General features: G+C 45.6%; 1 pseudogene; it reads right to left on the reverse strand.

Moving 5' to 3' along the window:
• Positions 1-24,281: 24,281 nt before the first annotated feature.
• LOC136457457 (flavonol synthase 1-like) lies at positions 24,282-26,092 on the reverse strand (annotated as a pseudogene).
• Between the last annotated feature and the right edge of the window lie 413 nt (positions 26,093-26,505).

Consider the following 26,505-nt stretch of genomic DNA (forward strand, 5'->3'; position numbering starts at 1 on the left):
AGCGTGTAACACCCCGGTGTTACGATCTTATTGAGCGCCACGATTTAGGCCTCAGTAAAGTTTTCGTACCAAGTTTATCGGTTTTTTGATTTAAAAACGTATTCGCCGCAATAAGCGAATCCAGTGTGACTTAGTTTGCGGACTCAAGTAAACGCTCAAGTTGAATCACGTCGGGCGTAGAAATAATTTAGGAAAGTCGAATGACAATTCTGGCAAATAAATAGCGAATGGTTGTTCTAGTAGATTAAGCAGGGAAAACAACTTTTATAAATAAAATAAAATCCATTAATAAATAGAACGATATACATATATATAGCGGTTGAATCAAATTTAAATTCGAGCTTTGCTGAAATTTTCCTATGCCTAGACGTTATAATTTGTGTAAATTAGCGTTATGTGTGTGTGTGTGTGTATATATATAGGTACATAGTACACTCTTAAACCAATCCGTGATGCTGAACGCGTTCACTCTTCCGTATGAATAGAAGAAAATAGCGTGGAGAAGACAGTAGTGATGCACCTATGAGTGAAGTGGTTTTCGTCAGACTCCATGTGCATGTGGCCGTGTCGTGGCGTGGCGTGTTGAGAGATCCATGTGTCCCCCCACTGCGCGTGCACGTGAGTCAGCACTCAGCAGCGCCGTCGTAGAAGACACTGGTACCACACCACCGTCGCATCCGTTTCAGACCACGTCGCGCCAGGGAAATGTCAAACCGGGTCACCTCCGTGTCGGCAGCGTGCTTCTCTCTCTTTCTTTCTTTTTTCTGCTGCCGAGTCATTCGTCTCTGCTCCAGTCCTTCATGGCCGGTCAGTTCTTTTTTCCTCTTCACGCGCGCAAGCGCACCCACGCCACCGACGCCCCTCTCCTTTCCCCTTTCCTCGGTTCCTGCCTCGCGTCTGCCATGAGCGCCCGAGCTCCTCGCGCCGCCTCACCAATCGTGACCCCGCGCTACACCATGCCGCTGTACGCGCTCCCGCCCTCGCTGGAGCCGCGGTCCAGCTACTACTTCCCCCTCGATGCTGCCTCGCGTGAGCGCCCGCACGTCCCCTCTCTATTTTCCCCGCTCGCGATTGCCACGACGTCCTGGTGCACCACCGACGCCGCTACCTGGCCACCGCGCGCACGGACGTGCCCGTGCCCCGCGGTACCCCCCACGAGCAAGCCTGTCCCATGCGCAGCTTCGCTGCCCTCTGTTTCCTCTCCCTAGCTCGCCATCCTTTCTCCGCATCGGCTTGAGCCCGTGCGCGGCTTTGCGCCTCCCTCTTGCTCGCCGAGCCACCGTGGCCTTACAGCACTTGCGCGTGGCTCTGCTCCGCATCGTCCTCGCCACGCCGTCCTAGAGCGTCGTCCGCGCCTGAGCCCACGTTGCCGCTCCGTTCCCTCCTCGGGTGTGCGCCACCTCCGTCGTGCGCAGTGATGACCACCACCGTCGATCTCTCGCGTCCGGCCGTTACAGTTCGATTAGGTTGGCGGTGAGCACCTCCAGGCCCTCCTCCACCTTCTCCAAGCCGTGCCTTTTCGTCTCCTTGCCGGTGTCGAGCTGTTTCCAAAGCTCCTGTGGTCATCAATGGTGGCTCCCGTGGCCCTCAACGCCCCTCGGTCCCGCAGCTGCGCACCGCGCATCCGGCCGCCTACACCCTTGTCCTGCTCGCTCTTTCCGCAGATACGCTATTTTTGCGGATGCACTGCCACCCTGTGCGTCACGCGCCAGGTCACCGGTGCCGTGGAACCGCCGTTGTCAGCCTGGTCGCACTGCTCCACCCTGCCAAGGCCGCGACCGCCCACTCCTACTACCGAGTCAGCTGTTGCACCACGCCACAGCTCATCGGCGTCCGCGCGTGGCTCCTCCTGTGCCCCGCGCGCCGCTCTACGAAATCACTGCCACCGGCGAGCTGCTCATTTGGCCGGCGCTCTATTTTCCCTGCCGATGCTCTGCTCTAGAGCCTCCCTCCTGTGGCCGCCGCGCTGGGCTGGCCTACTCGCCGCGCGCCTGTCCTTGCTCCTGGGCCGTTCGCCGTGGTTGGGCCACCGCCTGTGCTGGGCCGACCTGCCATTGTCTGCTGGGCCATCGCAGCGTCGCTGGGACGTCCGCACCGTCTGTCCGCGCGTGGGCCGATCGCCACGCTGGGCCGCCAGGCGCCTCTCTGCCTGGGCTGGTCTGCCATGTCCGGCTGGGCCTCATGCGGTCCATGGGCTGGTTTCTTCTTCTGCTGAGTTTACTATTTGGATTAAAAATGTCAAACCAGTTTTGTTAGTCTCCAAAAATCGTGATCTACCTACTAGTATGATTTGTTCATATAGTGGATAATATTCTTAGGAAGCTATATAATTAATTAGAGATAATTAATATTACGAAAAAGTAAACTTGTAGGAATTGGTAAGGTAAATTAGTAATATTGTTGAATCTGAAATTTGTATAGTAGACTCCTAGCAGTAGTAGTTACTCATCGTAATTTTTGTAGCTCCAGAATGATCAGTTGCTAAATAGATAATGATGTCTTATTTTGAATACTGATTAAATCGATAGAATAAAATAAAGAAACACCGTTGCTTTATATAACTAAAAGAATTGTTGAGAAATAACATCATATGCGACAACATGGATATGTAGCCTAAGCATGGTCGTCGTTAGAACTAGCTCGTTCACTTGAGAGACATAAAGCGTATTTGTATGAGTCACGATTGCAGTCAATTAATTATATCTTTGCATGGCATTACATTGCATATCATAATAGGGACATCGGTGGATCACGGAGTCGTCGAGAGTTGCTGGAGGAATGGTGCTTTTGGAGATCATGTCGCCATTATGGAAAGCTAACTTCTGATTATATTTTTCCCAGGCAAGCCCCGGTGCATAACCCCTACTTTCTGCAGTTTAAATTATATTTGTGCATTAAGTTTTAAGGAGTCGAATGGAACCCACTTGCATACACATCTTTATTCCTATGAGTCTTACTAGTATGACAGGATCATGTAGATTGCTATGCTACAGGACTCCGGTAGAAGTCGAGTGATTGCCTGTCACTCGCGAGAGATAGGAAATATATTATTGGATTACTATCACTTGGAAAATATGAAAATGGTGGAAAGGAAAATGGTGACCGGGCAGGGATATAGTTTGGGTATTGGTGGGTGTAAGAAGTTGTGTCGCCGCGGAGGCGGGTCATAGCTTGGTTACACCGTTTCTCCCTGTCTGGTCAATTAAGGACCGATCGTGCATATGACTCTAGGCAGGTCACAGACTTATTATCCCGAGCACATACTTGTGTATGGGCGCTTGGAAAGCTTGTTGCTCTCTTGTCGCGGATCCGGCTCTTTCCGGACCGACTGTTAGGGCTTTGTTTTGGTGGAGGAGGTCCTTGCGCCGCACTGAGTCCGGGACTCAGGGGCGGGGGCTTGGAGTCCCAGTTTGGACGGGGACCTGGACACCCGGGACAGGAGAGTGATGGGTTGGTCCTGCTTGTGCCTGGGGTACAAGCGGGGCGTGTGTTTTTCGGGTACCCAGCTAGAGGCATTGATTCGCGAATCGCCGGGCTATCCGGTACAGCTTGTTACGGTTTAGCATCGTAGTAAGAACTGAAAGATGAAAGATGGAAGTTGGACAAAGGAAATCTAATTGCTTATCATATGCTTGAAAGTAGCACAGGTGCTTACCTAGAATGGTTAGTTAATGAACCAATGCGGCTATTAATAAAAATCAAATATAAGGACGCACGCTTAGTAATGCTTTCTGCAAATGCAACCCACAAACCAGATAGCCTTGCATATCCTTGGAGTCTTTTCTTTTCTCCTATCGGGTAAGTCTTGCTGAGTATAATTGAGTACTCAGGGTTTTATTCCCCCTGTTGCAGGTGACAGGTGGATGCTTAAGCTGACCTTTGTGTGTGGATTCCTCTTGGTGGGCTCAGAGAGGATTTCCTTTACGCTGCGAGCATAGTTGCTATTTATAACTCTCACCAAATGATTTTATAAATGAAAGTTTCATAATATGTTGCCTTAGTCTATATATCAATATTTCATCATGTCATTAATAGATGTTTATTTCCGCTTGTAACTCTATTCACATGTTTCTATTCCGCTGTTCAAGTAAATTGTTTATAACTCTGATAATATGATTTCATTCCACTGTCATATTAATAAATATTATACTCTGATGTTGTATTAAAAGTGATGTAAGAAATGGTTAAGAATAATGCAAGCTTTATTCTCCCATTTGTGATCCTGATGGCAAAAATGTGGATTTTTAGGTTCTCCCCTGGGGTGTGCCCGACGGAATCGAGTAATTTAGTGTTCTCCCTCGAGTGCTTAGTGTCTAATGGAAGACAAGCACTCCTATGAGGCATTAAATTAGGTGGTTCTGCCACAGGTAGTATCAGAGCATAAATGAGGAAATAAAGCTTCGAAAACCTTTTCTAAATAAAAATTTGACCACCCATTGTTGCAAAAAGTTAGGGCGTTTATATGCGAAGTTATATAAGTAGCCCTATTACTATGGTTATGTATCTAGGATAGATGGCACTCTGCTTACTTAGGTAGACTTAATCAAGTTTCTACAGGTACACTGACTCGAGCATAGTTCGATAGTATCGACTAGTTACAGGGAGAGAACGATGTGCCAAAATTCTGAGAACGATTGCCCTATTTGTGGCAATAGTGAAAGGACGTATAGGACGTGCATTTATGCATATCATGCCTATGCATTGTAGTACTCGTATTACTTGCAGATACGCCACCCATAGGTGTCACGCGTGTCGTATTGTGCACGACTAACTCGTCCTGTTCTAGAGTTAGGTCTCAACTATGGCTTCGTGTTTTGCATTCACCCGTGGTTCACGCCGGTCGTGACCCATGTCTCCCCATACCCCTTTCTGCGCTCTTGTCGGATCCTTGCCCTGCAGTCGTACTAGTCAGTAATGGCATCGCACGTCGCTCGCCTCGAACTCATGGAATTTGGTCGATCCGCCGTAGTGATATCGCGCGGGAACCCTGGTGAACCGCGCCAGGACCACTAAACGCTCTGCCTTTATAAATAGATCCTGGCTTAGCCATTGGTACCACCACTCGGTGCACTTTAGCTCGCTTAGCTTTTCCTTTGATCTAGCTTTTCGCTCAGCCTTCCTTGCAACCACTGCCAAAGATGGCAGGAGCCTGGGTTAGTACCTACTACCTAAACGTTGAGGGTTTTCCCAGAATCCTGCATGCCACCCTGCAAAAGCTCGGAGTCAATGATCGCCCAGAGTATGAGGGCCGTGAGTATGAGGAACATGGCACTGAGCGGTGTGAGGTTACCATCTACATTGGGAAGAGTGAGGAGTTCCCCGACCTCACTGAAGCCTGGAGTGTGACCGCAACCGGGTTTCGCTTCATCGACACCTACCAGGTTGTGGCCCGCAAAGCCTTGCAGTACCTCTACCAGATCTATGAAGAACCCATTGCCCGTACCCCCATGCGGTTCTTTCCTCCTTTGGACAAGAATCGGCGGGCATGGAGGGCCTGCATGGAGGCTTTACAAGGACGAGATGTGCAAGAGGACAGTCCCACTATGGTGCACTTGACCACATACCTACTTGCTCTGGATGAGCAGTACGACCGTCAAGCCTTGGAGCTGAGGGCGTGCCTTCAGCGCACCGAGGAAGCCGAGATCTTTAACCGAATGCTCTAGGTGCAGCTCGCCGACGCGCATGCCAGCGCTGCAGCTGCTGAGAGCCGAGAGACTGTCATGTCGGAAGCCCTGAAGGAAGCCGAAGATCGGCATGTTCATCAGCTGCGGGTGGCCTATCTTGTCACCAGGGCCGAACGGAGGACGTTGGCTGCTGGAAGGCAGGATGCCCCGATCTTGGAAGGGATCCCTATCCACCCGCCCGAGAGAAGAAGAACCGGTGTTGCAGCACCGCCAGCACCTCCACCCTCGGAAGTGTCAGATGAAGAGACCTTGGTTCCTCTCGCTCAGTCGTTGCCCCACGAGGATGTAGATTAGTTGCCTTGGGATATTGTGCCCGTAGTAGTAGTATTTTTCGTTGCTGTCCCCGGTATTGTACTCTTGCCGTTGTTGTCGTCCGTAGTTGTTGAGATCGTCCGACCATAGGTAAATGCTATGTCGTGAAAGGGAGCCTGAGTGTTTGTACGTCGTACCCGTATAAGATCGTTGGAACATGCATTTTAATTATTTCGCTATGTTTATTGCGTTCATTTACTTTAAAGTCTCGTTAGATGTGCTCCAAGTTTTCAAGGGCGATATTAAGCGGGTTACAAGAGAAGTTGCCATTCAGACGCCAGCAGATCAGCCGTGACTGGATGTTATTGTACACTGTATCGACTAATTGTGGATGTCCCAATAGAACACTTGATTTTTTTTTAAAACCAAATCCGTCATTGGATTTGAATTCCTTGTCCCTTGTTGTGGAGGGAAACCTTTGTTGTTGAATTTTTCCCTTGCGATACCCCTTACTCTGTGGTCTATGACCCCACCGCCTTCATGGCGTGTAAGTTGGTGATAGTTGCCTGGTTAAAAGCTTATGGTGCCGCGACGAAACTGAGGGCTCCGTGTGGAACAGCTGCCACATGTGACGCTGCTCGGCACGCGCTGGTATCGAGGTTGTTAACCAAGTACCTTTACCAAGTTACACCGCCATACCGTTTTGTTTTAAAAATTTTCTCCTTGGAAATGTTTAAGTGTTCAAATGGGAAGTCCACAATGGGTTGATGCAGAGGTGTTCTCTCAAGGTAAACAAGAGATGGTTTGGGGAAAGAAAGAATGACATGATCTGGGTTTACAGAAAAGACGGATGTGGTCAAGGAAGGAAAGCAAAGAAGAATAGTAAAGGAAGGTTAACAGTGGATAGCCGGGAGTAATAGAAAAGTCAGAGTGGACGTCATGTCCCAGCCCTATTTTTAGTTGACCGTGCTTCGCATGCTGGGTCATTTCGCTGCGTGCCCTACGAACGTTGTCTGTATCGGGTCTTTAGCTCCCCATTTTCGCGTGGCCGCGGCATCGTGTAGTGCTCGCCGTCTTTGTGCACTGTGTGTTGCTCCTTTTCCCCAGCATCCGGTCGGCTCTCGATTCTCACGCCTCGTCCTTCGTACCGGACCCCCCATTTCCCTCTCTTTTCTTTCTTCTTTTGGTGACATGACCTCTCGCACGCCTGCCTCGTCGAGCGAACTCCTCTACTCTCCTTTATTTCCCCCTTCGCCGCTCGTGCAGGAAGCACACCATGGCTGTGCTTATCCCCACAGCATGAACCATCTGTGTATCCCATTCACTCCGCCTCCACCTCCGGTGCGTTGCTTCCCCTCTCCGTTCTCCTCTATAAAGTCCCCTTGGACCTCGCTCTTCTTCTTCATCCTATTCCCTCGCATTCGGAGCAGAGCTACGAAATCCAGTCGACGTTGTGAAGCTAGGTTCGTCTGTCTGAGGTGATGGTGTGATCTGAGGAGAAGAAAGGATCCGGTTCGTCGAAGAAGTTCAAGATCACTTGGTTAGTTCGGTCTTAGGGTTCGCGATGTTTTACTTCTCAGTCGACTGTTTCTGGATCTGTTGGTGCTACGCCATGTTTTGGATAATCATTATCTTGTTTCTCCATTGTCCTCGTCTATCTCGACTTCTGGAGTAGGACTCGGTTGTACCAAGTTGCTCTTAACCACGTATCCCTAGATCCCTGTGTGGTTTAGTATTCGAAGTCGTGTAATCTTTTGTGTAATCCCTGATCTACGGAATGTAATCGTGTTTCCCCTTTTTCTGTTCCAGCTTCGAATCTCAGGACGAGATTCGTTTTAAGGGGGGTTGGTTGTAACACCCCGGTGTTACGATCTTATTTAGCGCCACGATTTAGGCCTCAGTAAAGTTTTCGTACCAAGTTTATTGGATTTTTGATTTAAAAACGTATTCGCCGCGATAAGCGAATCCAGTGTGGCTTAGTTTGCGGACTCAAGTAAACGCTCAAGTTGAATCACGCCGGGCGTAGAAATAATTTAGGAAAGTCGAACGACAATTCTGGCAAATAAATAGCGAACGGTTGTTCTAGTAGATTAAGCAGGAAAAACAACTTTTATAAATAAAATAAAATCCATTAATAAATAGAACGATATACATATATATAGCGGTTGAATCAAATTTAAATTCGAGCTTTGCTGAAATTTTCCTATGCCTAGACGTTATAATTTGTGTAAATTAGCGTTATGTGTGTGTGTGTGTGTGTGTGTATATATATATATATATATATATATATATATATATATATATATATATAGGTACATAGTACACTCTTAAACCAATCCGTGATGCTGAACGCGTTCACTCTTCCGTATGAATAGAAGAAAATAGCGTGGAGAAGACAGTAGTGATGCACCTGTGAGTGAAGTGGTTTTCGTCAGACTCCATGTGCATGTGGCCGTGTCGTGGCGTGGCGTGTTGAGAGATCCATGTGTCCCCCCACTGCGCGTGCACGTGAGTCAGCACTCAGCAGCGCCGTCGTAGAAGACACTGGTACCACACCACCGTCGCATCCGTTTCAGACCACGTCGCGCCAGGGAAATGTCAAACCGGGTCACCTCCGTGTCGGCAGCGTGCTTCTCTCTCTTTCTTTCTTTTTTCTGCTGCCGAGTCATTCGTCTCTGCTCCAGTCCTTTATGGCCGGCCAGTTCTTTTTTCCTCTTCACGCGCGCAGGCGCACCCACGCCATCGGCGCCCCTCTCCTTTCCCCTTTCCTCGGTTCCTACCTCGCGTCTGCCATGAGCGCCCGAGCTCCTCGTGCCGCCTCACCAATCGTGACCCCGCGCTACACCACGCCGCTGTACGCGCTCCTGCCCTCGCTGGAGCCACGGTCCAGCTACTGCTTCCCCCTCGACGCTGCCTCGTGTGAGCGCCCGCACGTCCCCTCTCTGTTTTCCCCGCTCGCGATTGCCACGACGTCCTGGTGCACCGCCGACGCCGCTGCCTGGCCACCACGCGCATGGACGCGCCCGTGCCCCGCGGTACCCCCCCACGAGCGAGCCCGTCCCATGCGCAGCTTCGCTGCCCTCTGTTTCCTCTCCCTAGCTCGCCATCCTTTCTCCACATCGGCTTGAGCCTGTGCGCGGCTTCGCGCCTCCCTCTTGCTCACCGAGCCACCGTGGCCTTACAGCACTTGCGCGTGGCTCTGCTCCACATCGTCCTCGCCACGCCGTCCTAGAGCGCCGTCCACGCCCGAGCCCACGTTGCCGCTCCGTTCCCTCCTCGGGTGTGCACCACCTCCGTCGTGCGTAGTGACGACCACCACCATCGATCTCCCGCGTCCGGCCGTTGCAGTTCGATTGGGTTGGCGGTGACCACCTCCAGGCCCTCCTCCACCTTCTCCAAGCCGTGCCTTTTCGTCTCCTTGCCAGTGTCGAGCTGTTTCCAAAGCTCCTGTGGTCATCAATGGCGGCTCCCGTGGCCCTCAACGCCCCTCGGTCCCGTAGCTACGCACCGCGCATCCGGCCGCCTGTGCCCTTGTCCTACTTGCTCTTTCCGTAGATACGCTATTTCTGCAGATGCACTGCCACCCTGTGCGTCGCGCGCCAGGTCACCGGTGCCGTGGAACCGCCGTTGTTAGCCCGGTCGCGCTGCTCCACCCTGCCAAGGCCACGACCGCCCACTCCTGCTGCCGAGTCAGCCGCTGCACCACGCCATAGCTCATCGGCGTCCGCGCGTGGCTCCTCCTATGCCCCGCGCGCCGCTCTGCGAAATCACTGCCGCCGGTGAGCTGCTCATTTGGCCGGCGCTCTGTTTTCCCTACCGATGCTCTGCTCTAGAGCCTCCCTCCTGTGGCCGCCGCGCTGGGCTGGCCTGCTCGCCGCGCGCCTGTCCTTGCTCCTGGGCCGTTCGCCGCGGTTGGGCCACCGCCTACGCTGGGCCGACCTACCATTGTCTGCTGGGCCATCGCAGCGTCGCTGGGCCGTCCGCGCCGTCTGTCCATGCGTGGGCCGGTCGCCACGCTGGGTCGCCAGGCGCCTCGCTGCCTGGGCTGGTCTGCCATGGCCGGCTAGGCCTCATGCGGTCCATGGGTTCGTTTCTTCTTCTGCTAAGTTTACTATTTGGATTAAAAATGTCAAACCAGTTTTGTTAGTCTGCAAAAATCATGATCTACCTACTAGTATGATTTGTTCACATAGTGGATAATATTCTTAGGAAGCTATATAATTAATTAGAGATAATTAATATTACGAAAAAGTAAACTTGTAGGAATTGGTATGGTAAATTAGTAATATTGTTGAATCTGAAATTTGTATAGTAGACTCCTAGCAGTAGTAGTTACTCACCGTAATTTTTGTAGCTCCAGAATGATCAGTTGCTAAATAGATAATGATGTCTTATTTTGAATACTGATTAAATCGATAGAATAAAATAAAGAAACACCGTTGGTTTATATAACTAAAAGAATTGTTGAGAAATAACATCTTATGCGACAACATGGATATGTAGCCTAAGTATGGTCGTCGTTAGAACTAGCTCGTTCACTTGAGAGACGTAAAGCGTATTTGTACGAGTCACGATTGCAGTCAATTAATTATATCTTTGCATGGCATTACATTACATATCATAATAGGGACATCGGTGGATCACGGAGTCATCGGGAGTTGCTGGAGGAATGGTGCTTTTGGAGATCATGTCGCCATGATGGAAAGCTAACTTCTGATTATATTTTTCCCAGGCAAGCCCCGGTGCATAACCCCTACTTTCTGCAGTTTAAATTATATTTGTGCATTAAGTTTTAAGGAGTCGAATGGAACCCACTTGCATACACATCTTTATTCCTATGAGTCTTACTAGTATGACAGGATCGTGTAGATTGCTATGCTACAGGACTCCGGTAGAAGTCGAGTGATTGCCTGTCACTCGCGAGAGATAGGAAATATATTATTGGATTACTATCACTTGGAAAATATTAAAATGGTGGAAAGGAAAATGGTGACCAGGCAAGGATATGGTTTGGGTATTGGTGGGTGTAAGAAGTTGTGTCGCCGCGGAGGCGGGTCATAGCTTGGTTACACCGTTTCTCCCTGTCTGGTCGATTAAGGACCGATCGTGCATATGACTCTAGGCAGGTCACAGACTTATTATCCCGAGCACATACTTGTGTATGGGCGCTTGGAAAGCTTGTTGCTCTCTTGTCGCGGATCCGGCTCTTTCTGGACCGACTGTTAGGGTTTTGTTTTGGTGGAGGAGGTCCTTGCGCCGTACTGAGTCCGGGACTCAGGGGCGGGGGCTTGGAGTCCCAGTTTGGACGGGGACCTGGACACCCGGGACAGGAGAGTGATGGGTTGGTCCTGCTTGTGCCTGGGGTACAAGCGGGGCGTGTGTTTTTGGGGTACCCAGCTGGGGGCATTGATTCGCGAATCGCTGGGCTATCCGGTACGGCTTGTCTACGGTTTAGCATCGTAGTAAGAACTGAAAGATGAAAGATGGAAGTTGGACAAAGGAAATCTGATTGCTTATCATATGCTTGAAAGTAGCACAGGTGCTTACCTAGAATGGTTAGTTAATGAACCAATGCGGCTATTAATAAAAATCAAATATAAGGACGCACGCTTAGTAATGCTTTCTGCAAATGCAACCCACAAACCAGATAGCCTTGCATATCCTTGGAGTCTTTTCTTTTCTCCTATCGGGTAAGTCTTGCTGAGTACAATTGAGTACTCAGGGTTTTATTCCCCCTGTTGCAGGTGACAGGTGGATGCTTGAGCTGACCTTTGTGTGTGGATTCCTCTTGGTGGGCTCAGAGAGGATTTCCTTTACGTTGCGATCGTAGTTGCTATTTATAACTCTCACCAAATGATTTTATAAATGAAAGTTTCATAATATGTTGCCTTAGTCTATATATCAATATTTCATCATGTCATTAATAGATGTTTATTTCCGCTTGTAACTCTATTCACATGTTTCTATTCCGCTGTTCAAGTAAATTGTTTATAACTCTGATAATATGATTTCATTCCGCTGTCATATTAATAAATATTATACTCTGATGTTGTATTAAAAGTGATGTAAGAAATGGTTAAGAATGATGCAAGTTTTATTCTCCCATTTGTGATCCTGATGGCAAAAATGTGGATTTTCGGGTTCTCCCCTGGGGTGTGCCCGACAGAATCGAGTAATTTAGTGTTCTCCCTCGAGTGCTTAGTGTCTAATGGAAGACAAGCACTCCTGTGAGGCATTAAATTAGGCGATTCTGCCAGACAGCGTGTGTGGCCTACGCGGCAGTGTGCGCTGGCAAGCCAGCAGCGTGCTAAGCCAAGTGGTGACCACGCCCAAGGCTAAGCCATGTGTCGTGCACGCTTTCTAAAGTAGTTAGAAAACTTGTACGCAATGCTCCAAACGCTAAACTGATTTTTTGATGCGCATGAAGGTACTTAGGGCTGTCGATCGGAGTCAAGATATCGTAACACTTCCTAAGCCGATCGCTCTACAAATATTGCCAAAGGTGGCTTCGTCGACCTCTTCTAAAACTTACACGAACGACGTCAATTCGAACGATTTTGCGTCGAATTCCAATTCCGACCTACGGATGTGCTAGCTAGTTATCCTTGTCCTCGACCGCACATGTTTTATCGCCGTTCGCAAAATGTTTTATAACATTTTGTTTTGGCAAGAATTCGATTAGAATACTAAACAACGTTATGTGACACGAAACATAACATTCGCTTTCTTGTTTCATATAAATGTTTCAAATGCTGAACATTGATTTAATTCATGTTATACACACATATGCACATAAATGTGATGCTCATGCGATGTTTTAGCAAAACAGTGCAATGTAACACCGAGGGTGTTACAGGCATCCCACTCCGCCGCTCACCATCTGACTCTTTAAATCGAGTTCCTTTGTTCTTGCCTGGGAAGGCTGCGCTCTGCCGATCTCTCGCTTTGAGCTGTAATCGACCGAGGTAGTTAACCTACAAGGATTCCTTCATTCTCCTTCTTCATTATTTCTAGACTCATAGTGACGTGCTGGTCAACAAGTCCAATAGCATGATTAGCCTCCTCTGATAATATCATTTTTTTCATCTCTAGAGCTCATTTGAATTTATTTATTTATGGTGAAATAAATTTTGTTAGATTCCTAAATTCATGATCTATCTGTTAGTGTAATTAGTTCGTATGGTTCTGCAATGTTTTAGGGTTATTTATTAATTCTGGGTTGCTTGTTAGTATTATGGTTATTTAGAGAATGAAATTTTTTGTGATGCATTGGTAGAAGTGCTAGCCCTAAAATTCTTTTACAGTAGGTTTATTGTATTATTATGTGCTTACTATAATTTTTGTGGTCTTAGAATAGGTTGATAAATATGGTAGCTAGTGCACATTGTTTTATCATTATATAGTAAATTGATATTAACAACAAGGATGCCTTTAGTTGCTAAGGTAATACGTGAAATGTTTCATACCTGTTTAGTGGGGAATAATAGGTAACTTTGTGTATTAGTTATTAGAGTTAGCTTAGTAGCCTAGTAGATGTATTCTTATTTTAAGAGTTATTGTTGTCGTATTACTAAGCGTTGCATCATCATTTCATGCATGTAGATAACGAGTGGGTAGAGTTCGTGACTGCGGGCAAGCAAGAGTACGACAAAGTCGTCGAAGAGTACGAGGAGGAGATCCTCATGCGGGAGGATGTTTTGGAGCCGCCCGTCACTGACTTTGCTGACATCGTGCCTGCTGAAGGCAAGCCCAGGTACATAACCCCTATTTTGCTGTAGTTTAAATTATATTTGTGCATTAAGTTTTAAGGGGTTGAATGAAACCCACTTGCATATATTTTTTATCCTATGAGTCTTACTAGTATGACAGGATCGTGTAGAATGCTATGCTACAAGACTCCGGTAGAAGTCGAGTGATTGCCTGTCACTGGCGAGAGATAAGAAATATATTACTGTATTATTATCACTTGGAAAATATAAATAGTGGAAAGGAAAAATGGTGACTGGGCAGGGATATGGTTTGGGTATTGGTGGGTGTAAGAGGTTGTGTCGCCGTGGACGCGGGGTATGGCTTGGTTAAACTGTTTTCCCTGTCTGTGTTGATTAAGGACTAGTTGTTGCATAAGGCTCTAGGCAAGTCACAGACTTTTTTCCTGAGCACATACTTGGGTATGGGCGCTTGAAAGACTTGTTGCTCTCTTGTCGCGGATCCGACTCTTTCCAGACCGACTGTCAGGGTTTGTTTTTGGTGGAGGAGGTCCTTGCACCACCCTGAGTCTGGGACTTAGGGGCGGGGGCTTGGAGTCCTAGTTTGGACGGGGACCTAGACACCTAGGACAGGAGGGTGATGGGTTGGTCCTGCTTGTGCCTTGGGTACAAGCGGGGCGTGTGTTTTTAGAGTACCCAGCTGGGGGCATTGATTCATGAATCGCCATGAAATCCGGTACGGCTCGTCTGCGGCCTAGCACCATAATAAGAACTAAAAATGAAAGATGGAAGATGTAAAAAGAACTCTGATTGCTTACCACCTGCTTGAAAAGTAGCACATGTGCTTACATAGAATGGTTAGTTAATGAAACCAATGCGGCAGTTATTAAAAATCGAAATATAAGGATGCACGCTTAGTAATGCTTCCTACAAATGTAATCAACCCACAAGCCAGACAGCCTTGCATATCCTTAGAGTCTTCTCTTTTCTCTATCGGGTAAGTCTTGCTGAGTACAATTGAGTACTTAGGGTTTTATTTCCCCTGTTGCAGGTGACAGGTGGAGGCTTGAGCTGACTCTTGTATGTGGATTCCTCCTGATGGGCTCGAGTGGATTTCCTTTACACTGCGATCGTAGTGTTTATTTATAACTCTCACCAAATGTTTTTATAAATGAAAGCTTTATAATATGTTGTCATAGCTTATATACCAATTGCTTCAATCATGCCATGAATACCTGTTTATTTCCGCTGTAACTCTGTTCACATGTTTATATTCCGCTGTTCAATTAAAATGTTCATAACTCTGATAATATGATTATATTCTGCTGTTATAATAATAAATATTGTACTCTGATGTTGTATTAAAAGTGATGTAAGAAATGATTAAAAATGATGTAAGCTTTATTCTCTCATTTGTGATCCTGATGGCAAAATGTGGATTTTTGTGTTCTCCCATGGGGTGTGCCCAACGGAACCGAGTAATTTAGTGTCCTCTCTTGAGTGCTTAGTGTCTAATTGAAGACGAGCACTCCTGGGAGGCATTAGATTAGGCGGTTCTGCCACAGAATACTTTCGGTAAAATGCTACAATGATATTCTATGCGCTTGCAGAATCCTTCATATTCTATTTGCACTTTATAAATACCAACAAGTTTTTTTGGTGCCATTGCCAGGGAAACAATTGGCGTAAAGATTTAGATCATTAACATACCACTAGCTTTAGTAGGATTACCCCTGTTCCGTTGGAATTGTGGAATAAGATAGGACAACAGATGCCATTTTTGACCTTCCGGCAAACTTCCACAAGAAAAGAAGAAACATTGAAAAGACCCTAGGGTGCCTGAACATTCAAGATCCATCAACATTAGAACCCTGCCATCTCACAGGTTTGTATAGACATATATAATATTTTCTAACCATGTGTAGATTGAAGAAAAAGGTCGACGTCACAAGAATTCAAATCACATCTCAAGTGATGAATACAACCGCCTGCACTACTCACAAATTCCATCATATGAGTCATGCTAAGTATGATCAAGAATGATGAGATAGTCATGCTCATGGACTTTAAACTCAATGAGTGGTTATCTTTTTAATTTTTGCATACCATTGCATGTTTACTTTAAAATGATTCATGCATCCACTACGTTTAGTTTGAATTCTCTCATATCAAATTCACAGCATATTTAGTTCCTTGCATACATTCATAACACTTGCATCTTTTATTAAAAATCTCTCACCATGATCATGATCTTTCATCTCTATTTGATAAATCTCATAATGCTTTCATGTTACCCTTTGTTTACTATAGTATGTTTAGGTTTGGAAGTATCTTTATACATCTTTTAAAGTAAGTATGGTGCCTAGTTTAAATCAAGTGGTGTGTGACCTTACTTCCAAAGGCTTTTAAATAAGCGTGGTGCTTAGGTAAAATGCCTTCCTTAATCAAATTGGACATGGAGTTTAGTTTGGTTATTGAATTAAAATTTGTTGTAGTAGATACTGGTTATTTTGTTGGACTAACCCCTATAGAAAACTCTAAAAATCAATCTAGGTAAGTCAAAGAGATGAATTCACATCAAAGATGAATCATGGTATGCGATGAACTCCAATAACTTTGAGCAAGAAGACCAGCTCATTCTTCATGGAAGGAAGAACTGTAAGTGTCAAGGTTTATTCACTCATCCTTTGTTGCAAGTTATCTTAGCCCTGAACCATGTTAGAATGCAGCAACCACATAAAATTTGCTACAAGAACAAAATCTATGCTAAAAGTAATCCTAAAACCATCCTTTTATTAGCATAGAGGAAAATTACAGAAGTTAGGACAACAACCCATATTTCAAATTCATTGTATTCCCTCGGGTATGTGTCCATTAACATTTTGTAGGAAGAATGAATATAAGCTATGCCTGCACAAGGTTTGGTATGAACCTACCAAACCACCACTACAGCTGATGGAAGTGGATGAACAAATTGACAGGCTAAGAGCAACATCAAACAACAACCTAGCATTAAGCTTTCCCAAGACACAAGCTTGGATGCTAATGAGAAACAAGATGCAACCCACCTTGTATTATCCAGAATACGGCTGCTCCCATCATCTTCGGAGACACCGATTCACACGTCGACAGCAAGAACTAGGACAACGAGATGCCACCTACTTCATGGCATGCAATCTTGTGTCAACAAAATGTCATCAATCAGTGGTGGTTTGTCAATGGTGTCTCATGGAATCATGAACAACCATGGGCACAAGAAGACATCCCTAAGTCATCGGAGATGAAGCTTTCATGCAAATTCCAATGAGGTTCCTTCCTCAACTATTAAAATGGCTGGCGTATCACTAACAAACAAAGAAGAACTCTCTGCCATGCCATTAGAGGACAAAGACAACCAAGGAAGAACTTGAGTTTACATCTCCAATGGACCCCAACTGTCAACCAAGAATCAACGAAAATCAAGAAAAGTTGATGGAAAAAGAGCATGCAATTGTCCGTATCCTCATCGGATGGTGCAAAGACAAAGCTTAATGTAAGGAAAGGTCCTGCTCAATGGACTATGAGCTCTCGCCAAATGGTAAATCGGATAAGCCTCCTTCAAGTATGTTTGTCATTAATCACTTCAATAAAATGAAGGAAAACATAGGGTATATCCAACCAAGCATTATGCAACATAAAATCACATTCACAGGAGAATTCTATTCATCCAACATGATTCTACATTAGCAAATTCAAGTATAGGGGATGGAGTTCTTCAAATCATCTCATGTCATGTTGCTAGTTTGTCTTAGTCATCCCTACCTTTATGATGAGCTCAACTTGTTAAATCTCTAACAAGTAAAAATTTAAATAATCATGCTTCTTTGGTTCACCCATACATATTCTTGTTTCTACTTGAATAAATCTCTTGAGTCTTTCAAGCTTCCTTGTTCTGTTATAAGTATGTCTTGGAATATTATTTAAACATAATCATTGGGATCAAAACATACTTGTATTCGGTTGAGAATGTTAGGAGATCATTTGTAGAAAAACAAATCTAGGTTTAAGGTATTCTTCAAAATAATTTCACACACTCTTTGCCTTAACCTTATTGAAAATTTGAAGTAGTGGTGAACAATAAAGGCACATTATTTAAAACATGGAATAAAATTCTATGCTAATTAAGATGTTAAACCAACTCTGTTATAACATAGAGGATGACCTTCAGCTCTATGACAACACTATCCTTACTTTGAAGCATTTGTATATTGCTTCAGGTATGTGTTGTCCACTAATCCTTTGTAGAGAAGAAAAAATGAGTAGAACAGAAGGTCCAAACAGAATGACAAGATCCACAAAGAAGAACAAAAAATGGCATGACAAAGAATAGAAAGAAGAGTGCGACATAGGAGACAAGATACTCATGAACAGCTCAAGCAAGGAATCTTCAAGCAGGAAGAGAAGACCACCACAAGTCATCTTCCTTCATCACATGGTGTCATTTCGCTCAAATAATAAAGGTAAACATCTTAAGGTAAGTGGTCATCATTTTCCTCTTGATCTGATATGCACATAAATGAAGACACAAACACGTTTGAGTTATAACTTTGCTTGATTCAACTAGGATTAACTCAACATGTCTTGTTCCTTAAGTTTGTTCCTAGCAACCACTTTCTTGATCTCGGTCTTAACCAAATGAGCTAAAATGTTGCATATCTTATCTTTGGAAGATGATAGTCATAGTCATGAAAAGTTTGATACATTATATAAAGATGGACAATTCCTTCCATAGGTTAAGCAACTTCACTCTTTTTGTCATAGTCAAAATGCTACATTCATACTCATCCTTCTATCTTATCACCCATGTTATAAATGAACAATACACACAACATCAATCTTATCATAATTCAATGTGCCTAAGGTTGGAGAAGAATAAATAAGGTTTTGGTTCTATTGGTGCTTTTCCACCAACAGAGTCTATGAACTTGATCTCTACCTTGTCCTTATGAGCATAACACACTTCGAGTAAAGTGTGGGGGAGTCGATCTCTCAAATTCTACAAGTGGAAGTTCTGAATCGACAATAGGCTCAACCATTGATGAGAGGACAGCTACCATACAAGGTACAGTTACATAATCATGCACAATGGTAGGTAAGCATGGGACACGAGATGGCAGCCTCCAGCAACAACAGCAACAACAAAATCAAAATTGGGAGGCTCTGTTCCAGCACCTCCACATCCAGCCACCTCAGTTGAGCAACCACTGACAACAACCAGCTAGGGGGAAAAGGCATCCCCATGTATCTAGATAAGTATTTCTTTTCCTTTTATTATTCTTAGTTTGCTTTTATATATATTAAAAAAGATGAATAACTAAAAATAAAATAAAAAGTTATCTTTATAGAAATATATAGTTATAATGTGTGAACTAAAATGAAAACAAAATAAAGGGAGTGTGTCTAGTTTGCTTTAATTTATTTTTAAAGAACTTAATAAAATAAAAAGGAACTCTGAAGATAATCTCTTAAAATAAAATGATGAATAGTTACTCTGTTGTAATTTCTTTTAAGTACCTTGTTTTTCAGCCTTGAATTCTCCCGAGTTTTAGATAAGATTGTTTTGATATAAGGATTTACTCTGAACTTGAAACTCATAGGTAGCATATGCTTGATCTAAGTCTAGGTAATTGATGGATATGATACGAGAAGGTTTGAGCTACTTTTTATCTTGTTCCGAGTGACACTAAAGTTCTGGAGATTTATCTTTTGAAAAACATAAAAATGACATGATGAGTTCCTTTATGATAAAGCTTGAATTCCCACCAGAGCCATACATATTTTTAGGCTAGGAAAACTTCCACATATATGCTGCTTGTTTTGCATTGAGCTTTGTCAAGGTTTGTTGACCCTTATGAGAGGTTTGTCATGCGCTTAAAATCAAGATCACGTACACTCCACCCACATATGCACTACTCCTACACTGGGGGTAGGCGCAAAAATATGCCATTCCATCTAGATTCACCCAAAAATGTTTTACTCCTACACTGGGGGTGAACACAAAAACATGCTTATTAGGTTTTCCATCCACCAAATAAATGCTCAAAGTTCTGGTTGATATCTCTCTCAAATTCTGTTGCAGAAAAGAGGCATGGGGCTATGCAAAAGTTATTCATAACAAAAAGAGTTGAGAAAAAATGGACACAAAAGTGTTCGAGATATTGAAAACGATGGGTACTTAGATGCCCACCTAAAAAAAGAGAAAGAGAGATGAATAAGATAGCCCCTGTTCTCTAGGAAATGTATCTAAGTTTCAAAAGAGAGATACGTTTTCAAGGAGCAAAGTAGAATTAGGTTAGCCACCATATATATATCTACCATACATCCACACACATGCACATCTTTATTTGATTGTATGACTCAACTCTCTTTGGATCCGTTGTTTGACTTTATAATATATGCATTACAAGTATGCTCTAGCTTTCTCTCTACCCAAGAACTCCACATAAGCCTTACTAGTAGGAAGAGAAAAGGCATAACATCTTTATTGCCTTAGTGAGGATCCACAAATACCATATATATTGAGAGACTTGAGAGTGTCATACAGTAGAATCCTTGAGTTTTATTTTGAAAAACTTATAAAAACTCTGGAACAATGGTGGAATAAAGAACTTAAGACATAGTACTTGACTTGATTGTTTTGTCTTTTAATTGCTCAAGATCCCAGTGAAGGCTAAGAAGCCCCATGGTTGAAGGTAATATGGATAAGTTTGAAAGTCAGAACAGTTTGTTCTAATCCAGAGGAGAATTTCTGATTGAACGCATGTGTACTTTGAGGAGTGAAAACATGTAGCAACTCCTGATCTATTGCTGAATTTAGTTTTACTCAGGGACGAGCAAAGGTTAAGTGTGGAGAAGCTTGTTGACGGCCGTTAACATAAATCATAAATCGTCCATATATCCTTCATATATACTTAATTCCATCACCAAACATAGGTCTGGAGTTTAAACTAATAAATTCCATAAGTTTTGGCGAATCTATGTTTTCAACAGGGTTTATCTAGAAAATCATCATGGGGGACCTATTCATCAAAGGAAATTATGGAATTTCACCACGTAAAACAATGTGGGAAGATTCTAGAAGACTATATGAGGCTCTCCACCAAAGCAGACCCTGAGGGGCTGCCATGTGGGGCCGACCGACTGGCCTGTGGGTCCCACCAGTCAGTCTCCGCTTTGAAAGTCAGTTTCCTATAAGCTTTGCTGTTTATTCAAGTCGGTTTGATCCGAGGGCTCAGGATTGGTGCTCCGACCTATATATATTAACCCCTACCCCCCTCCCTCGGCAGATCCCTGAAACCCGAATTCATATCTCTCATTTCGATCAAGACACACTAGGAGGATTAGATCTAGAGCTCTCCAATGTAGTAGATTAGTAGCTCGGGTGTGAGGGTCGAGTTGGGCTCATGCTCAAGTTTGGTCTAGTCTTGGAGGCTAGGCAAAGCCTTGTATCTTTACTTCTACATCTTGTAAAACTTATTATCAATTTATCATATTCTTATCTACATGGCTATGTTACTTTAAATATATATCTTGCTTAGTTATGGTTATCATTACTTTTGTGTGCGGGTTCATAGAGCGCTTAGCATGCTAGTTTACCGATTAGGCTAAGTAGCCAAGTCTCATGTAAGCATGGTGCTTATACGATGCTCTGCCTGTGAGTGCACCCTATTTTCTGGTTGGGTGGTAGCAGCGGGAGGTGACAACCCCATCTATCCTTTGTAGTCCACTCCGAATTGAGCAAGTTCTTAAATTATAGGACTGTAGTCGCGTCAGTAGAGTTATCTTTTGCAGATACTCTACTGTCTAAGTGATGTCTCAAAGTGCACAAGAGTAGAGTTAGTCTTAGCTATAGTTGGGTGTATATATACTTTGACCATGTAATAAGAATATCATAGGAATCTACCTCACCCGTTGTTCTCCCGAGTTGACTAGTTTACATTATCTTAGAGATCTATTTCCTGAGTGTCATTATGCTTAATTCCTATCATTACCTTTACCCCTTGCTTTAGCTATGCTAGTATGTTGATTAGTAGACATTCTTTTGTTATCCAATAAATCTTTACTCCATTGTTTTCCTGTGATAAAATATAAATAACGATACCTGAAATACTCCCGATAAAATGCTACAATGGTATTCTATGCGCTTACGGAATCCTTCATATTCTATTTGCACTTTATAAATTCCAACAGAAGGCCTTTAGTCTGGGTTGGTGTCACCCTTAAAAGCCACCCTTTAGTCCTAGTTGGTGTTACCAACTGGGATAAAAGGGTTTTTGGTGCTTGTAAAATTTAGAACCAGGACTAATGCTAGCATTAGTCCCGAACCCCAATACAACTGAGACTAAAGGTGCGAATCGAAAGTCGTTTCTCTACTAGTGCAGTAAATGAATCTTTTTCGAGGCGGTTCAAATGCCCGCCTCGGTAAATCAAATAAAAAAATGTGGATAAGCCTAGCGAGCACATCCACACGTCACCGCTCTGCTCGTCGGATCTGCAACCGCCACCGAGCCATGCCACCGCACGAGCTCGCTGGATTCGGGCTCCTCCTCGCCGAATCTGACCTCCTCCTCGCCGTATCTGGGCTCCCCTAGCCGGATCTGATGGTGATCGCTCGCCTTGTGCTCCTCAGTCCTCGTCGTCGGTGGCGATCCGGGTGTGGCCCCACATCATCCTCACGCTGTAGGTGAGGGAGAGTAGAGCCACACCACTACTGCCAGAGAGTGCCCCGCGCCACCCGTGCCGCTGCAAGAGCGTCACGCCCACCGCCTCCGTATCCCACCGCGCTGCCTCCCACGCTCGCCGGTGGGGCCGCTCCCCCCAGGAGGATCCCATGCCTGCCAGAGGGGCCGCTTACCCAAGCCGCTGAATTTGGCCTCACCTAAGCCGCCGGGAGGGGTGGGGCGGGGCGCGGTGAAAGTGCAATCAAACCCTAATTGTGGGTTTTGATCATAATGATCACCTAATTAGAGGACTAATGAGATTTATTGAGATGATAAGCAGGGAATCAATATTTGAGGATGTTATACAAAACGGAGGATCCCCCAATTATGATTGTTGAAGGATTTAAACTCAAAGGAGTTTTAAGTTCTTTTATATTTCAAATTTGAGTATAGGAAATGTCGTACTATAAAAGGGGACACATTGCTTAAGCTAAAGTGTGCTACCAAGTGCTCAATCTAACACTTACATCCTTAGTTACTTAGCCAAGATAGCCAACACTTTATTCTTTACCCTTACTGTCTTGCTTGGTGCGGCAGTGCCGTACTTGGAGAGAGGCACTGCCGTGACTTAAGTGACCATTGGGGACTGATAGGTATTTATACCTTTCTGTTTCCCCTCCAATGTTCTTTCTTTGACCCCAACCGTTTAGTTCGTGCAGAAGCTGAAAATGCTCTTCTCTCTCTCCTCCATTGGTGACCTTGAGCTCCCAAGCTTCTCCATTGATTTCTCCATCAATCCTTGAGAGAAAAAGGTGTCAAACTCGATTAGAGAGTAGATCCACTAATTCCCAAACTCCAAAGAGCATTTGGTTCACATTTTGGCCGGCAGTTGTGTTTGTTACTCTTGGAGCTTCGCTCCTAGCCAGCTAGGGCATCACCCGTGGAGCTTGCTAACTTGTGTGGTAGCCCCGAGAGGTTGTAACCAACTCTGTGCAACTAGTAGAGACTCACCCCTCATCTCAAGAGTTAAACTCTCTTGACTTAAGAACGAGGAAGGGTTGGGAAAGCCCTAAGTCTTAATGGCTAACCTCATAACATTGACTTAGGGCAAGCCTAGTGGCGATGCTAAACCATGGGATAAATCATTGTGTTACCTTGTGCTTGTTTTACATTTCTTATGATTCATATTGTTCTGAGATGATTTCTAGTGTTATGGCCAATCTACTATTGTGTGGTGTGGGTTCCAACCACTTCTTGTTATCGACCCTATATTCTACACACCTGCAGGGACCTCACTAAATTCTTGGATTCAAGTTTTCCTTTCACTGATTTTGAATTACTATCTTGAAGTTGTCTGTAGGTGCAGCAGTGCCGCCGTTTGTTAGATCGATAGTGCCGCCGTAGAGCGGCAGGCTCCATGGGAATTGAGCGGCAGTGCCATGCGTTGAATTTGACAAAAGTTTAAGTTTTGTTTTAACATGCCTATTCACCCCCCTCTAGGGTAACCAGGGATCCTACAGCGCGTGCCGCCGGGAGGGGAGGGGAGGGGAGAGGTGGGGTGCCACCGGGAGGAGAGGGGTGGGGCGCCGTGCTCGTGAGACCTAGCCTGCACAACTGAGAGAGGTGAGGGAGAGGAAGTGAGAGTGGTGAGGGAGAGGAGAGAATGAGTGAAACCCTAAGTCGTCACCGTATATATACTCAAATCGTGCTAGTGGTTAATTGTGACTGCCTCGGTTAATAAAAAGGACCTCCTTCGTTAATCCCAGGCATTAACCTAGGCGGTCGGATTTTGCAAACGCCTCGGTTAATAAAAAGGCATCGCCTCGTAAAATTATTTGTGTAGTAGTGTTGATTGTATGAGAAGATTACATTGGAAGTAAACCTGGCAACATAAATATTGCTGAAAAGCTGCTATAAAAACGTTTCAATACAACCTTATAAATAAAGTTCAAATTTATCAGGACATATCCAACCACTACGTACATAACGCCATGTACCGGATTAGGAATACAACACTCGATACTTGCATGGTTGCACCATAGTGAGTTGGCCAATTCCAACAGCCTATCATGTATGGAATGAATTGAAACCAAGGACAAAGACCATGAGACATTGGCTAACATGATCATATTTGGTCATTGTCATATACAACATGCGTGCAAAATAAAATTATCATGGCCTTGATTTTGACTTGGCTACAAAATATCTCGTATAATTTTTGTTGCTCTCATTGCATCTTGCAACGCGCAGGCAATTATTTATATCTATCTACTAATAAATATAAAAACGATCGAGTGCGTAGGCCCTCACACGGGGAGCATGTCGATGGAGATATGACGGCTGACTGGTAGCCTACTGCGGAAGCAGGTTGCTCTTGCAGAACTGGTAGTCCTTGTACTTCTTAGGCTTGTACTTGGCTGGGCTGTCGGCGGCGGCGAGCTGCTGGTGCGGCCCGACGACGAGCTCCCCCGGCCACACGGTGCTTCGCGGCCTTGTACCTCCCGTTGCTCAAAATCTACATACTTATAATCTCCCGTTGCTCAAAATCTCTATATAATGTATTGACAAATGGACGGAATAAGGACGCCGTATTAGCAGGCGTGGAAGTGATTAACAGAGCGCTTGCCTCGATCTGATCGCCCATGAAGATTATGAGTGCCTCGGGCACGTGCTTAACGTCGTGCCAGCGGCCGTCCTTGAAGATCTGGAGCCCCTCGACGTCGTTGGGCAGCAGGACGGTGACCGCGCACATGTCGGTGTGCGGCGCAATGCCGAGCGTGACCTCCGGCTGCGGGCATGGCGGGTAGTAGCTAATCTTCTGCAGCAGCACCAGTTGGTCTCCACCGAAGGCCTCACTCATGGCGTCCTTCTCCAAGCCGAGGCCCAGCGAGAGGTGCCCGAACAGCTCGCGCGTCAGCCGCTGCATGTGCCTGCAGTACTCCTCGTTGGCCTCCCTGCGAGCGAACACACACACATGACATGTCACATGCATGCATGCTGCCGATTTCTTCTTCATGGGAGTTTCAAAAAAAAAGATTCTTCTTCATGGGAAACAAATAGCTAACGACTGAGCACGTACAGTATATACATGTATGTACCTGTAGCCGGCGGGGTTCTTGGGCCAGATGTCGTGGTTGACGACGGTGGGCGGCGCCACGTAGTGGAACAAGTAGTCCTCCCAGTTCTTCTTGCCCTCCAAATCCCTAGATGACCCTCTCGGACCCGTGATGCCGATGCCGTAGCCTTCGATGCTTCCGGTAGCGGGGTACACGGAGGACCCGGACCCCGTGCAGTGCTGCTCCTTCTCCTCCCGCGGCAACGCGAAGAAGCTACTCCCCACCCGCTGCAGCTCCGACATCGCCGCCGCGGGCACGCCGTGGTTGACCACCTGGAAGAGCCCCCACTCCGTGGCCGCGTCCGCCATGAGCGCGCCGCGCTCCGGCCTTGACATGTCAATCACCGGCAGCGGGGCCTCCGGCGGCACAGAGTCCCCGCGGAACGCGTTGGGGCCAGGCTGGTCTTGCGCCGAACGCACGAAGTCCGGCGGGACTGTGCCCGACGTCGACAGCGCGAGCACGCTCTCGTAGACACCCGCCATCTCAGAGATCACAGAACGTATCCTCCCTACAACAGAAAGGAGGATGTGTTTCGCACTTGCGTCCTACGTAACTACCAGCTGGTGTCATACTATTTTTAGGAAATCACTTTTCTTTTTTATGACGTACACATTGATGTACAAGGAGTACCTAACGTTCCCTGTGCCACACACACACACACACACCATGTGACATGCCGGCACGCGGCACGTGCAGGCTGAGGCTCGGCAAGATGAGCTTCTCGGGTCGTCATTGCCGCCTCACGGGGTCACGGGTCCCTAGTACAACTCCACGTTCTTGAATTCCACCTTACAGGCGACGTCGTAGTCGTAGGCTAGCTCCTCGCTGCTGTGGCTCTCCAAGTCGATCTTGGGCAACCGCCTGATATCACCTCCAGGAATCCAGGGCGCGTATATTTGTTTGCCTAAACTAGAGTGGCTGTAACTGGATCAACACTGGCTAGCTGGACATGTTGATCTTATCAACTCGACTTATCAGCAATGGTACATTAACCATCAGCCGAACAGCATAGCTTATGTTGTTTAGTTTTGACCTGCAGCTGCATCAG

This window comes from Miscanthus floridulus, chromosome 6 (genome assembly GCF_019320115.1).
Source record: "Miscanthus floridulus cultivar M001 chromosome 6, ASM1932011v1, whole genome shotgun sequence".
In the NCBI taxonomy this organism is placed as follows: domain Eukaryota; kingdom Viridiplantae; phylum Streptophyta; class Magnoliopsida; order Poales; family Poaceae; genus Miscanthus; species Miscanthus floridulus.